A 7,799-nucleotide genomic window follows, 5' to 3' on the forward strand; every position below is an offset into this window, starting at 1 on the left:
TAAATACCAGTACCTTTCTAAAAATACCCAATACTGTAAAACATCAAGCGTCACCGTGGCCATTCCATTCCATTCCATTACAACTCTACCCACAGCAGTGGGTAGAGTTTTGGCCTGTCTCGCCTTTTGATCATCACTGGAAAAGATGACATTAGTAAAGATGATATGACAAGGGTAGATTTTTTTTTTTTTTTTTTTTTTTTTTTTTTTTTTTTTTTTTTTTTTTTTTTTTTTTTTTTTTTGCAGAGCATAACCTACCACTAAACACTTTACAGAAATTCCGAAAGAGGCTACTCCAGATTCCAAAATTATCCAAAGAATGGCACTTAATAAAACAAAGGCAAAATTGTCACAAAATATAGTGAAAGATCGCAAAATAATCATTTTTTTTGAATTATTGCTGAAAAAAACTGATACGGGAAACGTAAAAAAGAATCCCTTAGTATGTAATATTTCAGCAGAGAACCCAACGTAAAACATTCAAGCCCATAGATGTAAATAAATTTATGACAATAAATAAAAGTGATAGTTGTGGATCAAACAGGTGAGAATATATCCCAACTTCTCATAGAATATCTGACAGAAAATAATAACCCTATTGATAACCTTGACGGCTTTTGCATCAGATGGGGTTAGTAATGTAATGAGATGAAAGGGAACTCATTAAACTTGCCACCTCAATGACAAAGTACCAACTTTTACCAGCATCACTTTGTACAGCTGTGCCAAAAGCAAATAAAATTCTACCTCGGCCATGCCTTTTTTTTAGCACCCAGAAACCCCTAATAATTTGATACATTGCGTGATGTTCTCTTGTGTAACTACAAAAACACGATACTCGAATTCATACGATTTTTTTTTTTTTTTTTTTTTTTAAGGAAAAATTTTTTTCTTTACTTCACATAATGAAGTCAATAGATAAAAAACATTAAAGTAATTGATATACTAATATGATTTTTAGTTACAAGGCAACACATAGTGGAAGCTTCAAAAAAATTAAATTAGTCCCAAACTACTCTCCAACTTCTTATTACATCTATTGTTCTTCAAACGGAAAGTGGAAGTATTTTTGCTTGAAATTTTTTTTTTCTTATCATATCCAACGCGAGTGAGTTCCAAAGCTAAAAATGGAGTTAGTTCGAATCTCAGACATCTGGATGATTCTAATGATCATGGAAATTTACTTGTTTTTAGTGCGTGTAATTATCAACGGATCAAGATGCAGACTTTTTTAGCCTGCAGCATTATATCATAGAGGTACAGAATCATTTTGAAGACAAAGGGGAATACCCCGTCATATGAATCGGACACGGAATTTCTTATCATGTTGTTCCAGCATCTGTCATGACTGACTTCAAATTTTTCCCATTTAGAGTGACCACGCATGTGATGTACTACCAAAAAGGCACAGAAACATTTTATGCCCCCTTATGATAAGAATTTTGTAGCAAAAACGTCGGATGCGATTCAAAGTTAATTGTAAAATATATATACCTATCTGAGTCTATGTGAAATATGTCTGGGCAGAGTGTATCACATTGTATCAAGGTAGAGGCACACAAAACTGATACAGGGCTGAAAAGATGTAAACGGCAAACATATATCAAAATGTTACGTGTTTCGGAAATGCTTTACTTCGTAATATATACACTTATTCTGTCGAAGTGCAAAAGAGAGTGAATTTGCCTAATTTCAAATGTTTTGCATGGTCAAACCACATTATTATATATTACTCAGGCGAGATTGTTATCCTTACACATGACCATAAAAGAAAAACTCGAACAAGGGGGGGCCTCTGTCATTCTACGTTGAAAAAATGTAACAGAAAGAAATAGAGCCCATAATTAATTCAGGAGGATTACCGACCCTTCAGGATCAGTATGACTTTATTTTGCTAGAATTTATAGATTTCAACTAGGCCATTTATAGAAATGGTCCTTTTATCAACTTGCTATACAGTGCATGTAAAAAATCTGTGTAGACATATTAAGATGCAACTGCAGGCACGATCTTTTGAAACAGATATAGAAGGTATTTTATTCAACTCTCGAAGTAAGTTTTCTGCCAATAGTTGTATGAATGCAAAAACCAGAGATATTTAACAAAGAAAGCTACTGGATGGGGCGCCAAAGATGTTTTATTTTATAACTGCTTGAATTGAAAAGAAGGCAAGATTTCCACAAGAGTAATTTTGGGGGGACAATGTGCAGCACTAACATTGAAGAAGTGTCTCAATAAAAACATTTTTATGGGAAAGCGAAGCAGAGGACCTTTTCAAAAGCAGGATAAATTAAAACCAAACTGAAGAACAAGATGACCCCATCTACACAGACAGCACTATTGCATCTATCTGAAACCCATGAAGGAATTGGGAGGCTGCATCACGTTGTTTGCGACGGCTGAAAGTATGTATTCATAGAATATTATTTATTTCTATTATGTAAATTATTCAAATTAGTTTTTGCTAGTTGCAGTTACGTGTTTGATTAATTTATTATACAAAATATTTTGTATGTGTAAAATAAATTTACCTATGTACCTATATCTTAATTTATTCATTTTCCTTGTAAAGATTTGTATAACTCATATTCTTTATAACAAAATACTTCTACGCCTGCTATTTCTCGCGTCACCGTAACACTGGATTTCCCAAACACAGCTAAAAGGAAAAATTATAAATGAAAGATGAAAAACAGTGCATTGCGAGAAGAAAAACTTTTAAAAGAGATAATAGAGAATGAATAACGAGGAAAACAACTTTTCTCTGAAATTTAGAGCAAAACAAAAGCAAATATAAGGCTCAGACACAGCGTAAAAAAAAGATGATGGTGAGGCTGAATGCAAGTCATTAACTATGTTTGGGAAACAGAAATTCTAATGATTTAATTGCCTATATTTTATTATTTTTACCCAAAAAATAAAAAAGTAAAGAAGAGACATATAGAGCAAACATTATTTATACACAAATGCTAAAGAAGAAAGTGGCAATAAAAAAAAAAAAAAAAAAAAAAAGTCAATCAAAGATATAATAACTAGTTTACAACAAGATAAGGCCTTAGCAGTTTAAAATGCTTTCGAGAAGATAAGCATCTAAAGGAGGCCTCAAGGACACTGAGAAAAGTTAAGGCTCCGGATAAAGTTCGAAGACAAACAAAAACGGAAGAATTTGGAAAATCAAAATAGAAGAAAACAGGAAAATGATGCCGTTGAAAAATACGCGTACACTGGGAGACAAGGACGCTCAGTCTAACGTAGCAAAGCATGCACAGGCTCGGCTCCCCCCCCAAATGGGGCGCAACAGTGCGCGAAAGAAAGAATATAGAACTTTTACAATAACAATGATTTAGTCACTCAAAGAAATGAAATATCAAAATCTTAAAAACTAAATTTGACATAAAAGGGTTTATACCCTAAAACAAATCAAAACTAAAGAAACATCCCTAGAGGAATAGTAAACCATAAACAATCATTCAGTTAGAGCTCTCACAGAAACACTTAAATGAGAACATAAAAGTTTAAAGAAATTTAAGTGAAATAATTCTGAGATAATGCGAGAAGAACCATTAGATCTTGAGGGGAGTAGCTTCTTTCACCAGAAAAGATTTGCAGAAAAAACCCGGGACACTGTTTATAAAATATTCATTTAACACCTTAAACGTGCTTGGACTTCAAAACGTAGTCAGACAAGAACTATATCATTATATACAGACAACCTGACTTAGCTAAAGTTTCTTTACTGAAGTCCCAAAATGCCGTTAGTCAAACATGTCAAAACTGCAAGGTCCAAGGTATTACAACAATAGGCAGCCTTAATATTCCTTTCACCAAGCGCAAATGCCCCAGAGAGGAGAGAGAACAAGCACAGTCGCTTCTAGATTTTGAGAATTTACTTTAACCAAGTTATCTGAACTTCACCCACAAACAAATAGATAGGGAAATGGTAAACAGGTCACCAGAAAAAGCACTATCAGATATCGGAAAACGTTTGCAAAAAAAAAAAAAAAAAAAAAAAAATCTTTTTCCCCAGAAATCGAACAGTGGCTGAGAAGAACAAAAAAAAAGACTAAGAAATTAAATATTTAAACTGATCTTGGCCAAAATAAAAGATCATATTAGAGGTAAAGAAAATAAAAGATTGATTAAAAGACATACGTAATCAGTTTTTTTTTTTTTTTTTTTTTTTTTACAGTGAGGCTATTTATATAATGCAAAGTATTCCCGTTGCCAAACAAATTTAAGAAAAGAATAGGTAATTTGACTTCTGAAACGTGAGGATACCTTTGTAAATGACTCAAAGGGAATGGCTGAATTATTCAGAGAGTGATATGAAAATTTTTAGTGTGCCTAAAACAGGGGCAATTAATACAGATCCTGAACAACTTTCAGAGTAGATAATGATGAAGTACAAAGTCTTTGCGGTATAACTTTCAATGAATGTGATTTTATTGAAGCAATAATTGACCCTTGCAATAAAATCAGTTGCTGGTCCATGTCAGGGTTCGACTTATAAAAGGATATAAAGAATCAGAACGGTCAAGGTCAACGGAAAAACACCAGAGGAAACAATAGAAAGGTTTACTATTAACGGTACTAAGATTACACTATACATACACATACATAGCAAAATATGTACAATCAGGAGCGTGGGAGTGAGAGAGGATCCAGCGGAGCAGGCGAGGTCACATGGCGGAAGGAGTACACAAGTCAGAAGTAAACGGGACAACTACTAAGCATAAGCATAAGCATAGATAATAAAGTAAAGAGGTGAAGAAATCGAAATGTTGGGGGGGAGAAGGTAAAGTGGTAAAATTTAAGGAAGTTGGAGGTTGGAAAAGCAGGGGGGCGAAAACCCCTTTGCATAGTAAATATATTGAATTTATATTCTCTTTCATGTCTGGAGTGTCGAGGGGGGTGGGAGGTAATTGATTGATCTATTTTTTGTTATTGGCGAAAGTAGCCGATGATTACGTATTGTTATTTGTTATTTGAAGTAAGCGCCTTTTTTTTTTTATGTAATAAATATATATAATAGTTATATGTATATATTATTTTTGTTTATATACTTTTTTTTCTATTTTTTCGTTTTTTTGTTTTTTTTTTGATTTTGTATTTTTTTTAAAAACTAGATTAATAAGGAGAGTGAATTGTGGTAACAAGGAATAATTAAACTTTAAATTTTAACTAAAAAAGATTTTTATTGGTTTATTACTTTTTTTAAGTTTTTATATTTTGTATTTATTATTATTTTTTATTGTTTAAGAACAAGAACAAGAACAAGAACAAGTTTAATTTAAATTAAATGAATAGAAGTAAATTTTTTTTTTTTTTTTTACTTTTATATTTTGTTTTATATTATTTTAATTTTGTATTTTGTTTTTTAGATGCTGAGAACAAGAAAAAGAAAGAGGGGGGGATTCCAGTGGCCGAATGAGAAATATGTTACATAAAACGGTGAGTAAGGGGTAAATCAAGGGGAAATAAATCTAGATAGGGACAGGGGGGGAGGGGTTTGAGATGTGATGAGGGGTGAGGTGTTTTGAGTGGTAGTTGATAAAAGAAAAAAGTGGTATATTATATATCAATCGTGGGGAGTGAATTCTTGACAACTTGGTCTGACTATGCAATTGGGTGGGAACGAAAAGGAGCTTGTTACATAGATAGACATAGGTATTGTGATAAAAATGGTGATAACAATAATAACATAATAATAACATAGTATAAAGGACAAAGACAGAACAAAAAACAGCAGAGAGAAAATAAGGAACGTAAAACAAAAATGGTAGTTAAGAAAATAGGGAAGTAAATCTCATTATGTAAACAGATGACGAGACGGGAACAAAAAACAGAACAAAAGCAAGTAAACATAGGGTACGAACATAGAATAAAACAATGATAGAAGGCTTTTTTTTTTTCTTTTTTTTTTTAGGGGGTTTTATTTTTTTTTTTTTTTCCCCCTTTGTGAAACTTTCTCCATCCTGCTCGTCCCCTGAATCGGTGTCTGCCTTATGCAATTGCACGATGCATTCCCCTAAACACAGGCAATCGAGTCAGACTCCGTAGCAAGTTTGTAAGATGTTCAGTCCTTTGGAATCTCTCCGTTTATAGTTCGGAGCGCTGATCCCACGACCGCTAGGGGGGCCGAGGCGGGTAAAGTGACGAGCCGTGGTAACAGCGCCCTCAATTTATTTCCTTTGAGACACGCCAAGGTGGCAACACTGAATTTTTGACTGGTGCTCCTTTTATTTGACCAGACGATGGTTTACGACGATATCCTCGTCCCCCCACACGGGAAAACGGCCAATCACGGATGACCGGGACCCCCCACTTTGACCGAGTATACATCGCGGAAGGTCCAGTGTATGTTTGGGAAGGGGTCTCCCCATGGGGTGAGGCGACACAGGCAAGCTACTGCCGCCCCGCGAGCTCCAGTGAACCTCATGAGAAGGGCAGCAGTGCCCAAGGATGAACTTGACAGTCCAGATGAATCTCTGCAATCCTTTTTCAAAAACTTTTAGGAAATCCTTTGATGTGGAAATTGTTTCAAAGCCACTGAAGAGAGGAAATAAACAAATTCTGAAAACCTAACTGAAATAAAGAAGTTGATTGAAAAAGGTTGACCGATAAGTCGACCGTGGAATATACTCCATAAGTTAAAGGGGCCCTTTGGGGGATCACGGGAAAAGTAGGTAAATGAAAAGTTGTTTCCTAAAAATTGCATACAAAAGTAATTACTGATGGATATCATTTAGGGAATGAACCTTTTAAAGTGGAGGCTCAGTTCGCGGACCACTGTTGTCCCTAATTATTTGGGGGATATTAATTCAGTTATTAAAACTCCAGAGTAACATCTCTTACTGAGGATAAGTATACCATTACTTTAAATAGAGGGTGAAGACAAACTAAGAGATTTACATGTTATTTGTAAATGGGCAAAGGGAAACAGCAGAATTTAAAACACTTATAAATTTGATATCATATAATATGGTCCAGCTGGAAATCCTAGACCAAGATCATAGTCATGCTGAAGGAAGGAGATGAAATTAAAAAAAAATGTTATAAAAGGGACCTAGGCATATTTATGAGTAATAATATGAGTTTCAGTCATTACAGCCCCCCTAACGGGAGCGCCTTGCCACGATGGGGGGGGCTTGACGCCCCAATCATCTGGTGAGCCAGACCAGAGCGATACCCATATGGAGGGGTCACCAGTGAAGGATGAGAAAAAATGTCTTCCTGGTGCACCAAGACCTATGAGAAGGGATGGTGCACCCACCCCTGGTTCATTCCATTTTGGACCAGGGAGAACTGTCCACGTGTGTTTCCCGTGTTTGGGTTTTACCCCGTATTACTAGGAGACAGGAGTCCTGGAGGTTGAGCGATGTGCACACTGCGCCCTAGCAACATACCTCTTTGGTCTTTATTCTAGTTAGATGATCAGGCCCAGGTGAGGAAAAATGAAGATTTCAAATTTGTATGAGTACTACAAATTTACAATGATCTAGTTCCCTCCCTGACGACCTACGCAATCCCCTGGCCATTCCCTTTGGAGCCAGCACATTGTTGTCACTCTAGAACCTTTCCAGATTCCGAAAGGCAAGAATGGGAATCGTAATGGTTCCCCGGGGTCCCAAACCAGGTAAGGAGTAAAGTCCTCCTCAATCAATTAAGAAAATCTTACTGGTAAAAATGAAAGTATCTATAGTAGTGAAGACCCTTTATCTTGATATTTTTGAAGTACATTGGAAAATAGTTGAGGGAGGTCAACGTGATCCTCACTTCACCCAACAGCAAGATGGTAG

This window comes from Penaeus monodon, chromosome 3 (assembly GCF_015228065.2).
Source record: "Penaeus monodon isolate SGIC_2016 chromosome 3, NSTDA_Pmon_1, whole genome shotgun sequence".
NCBI lineage: Eukaryota > Metazoa > Arthropoda > Malacostraca > Decapoda > Penaeidae > Penaeus > Penaeus monodon.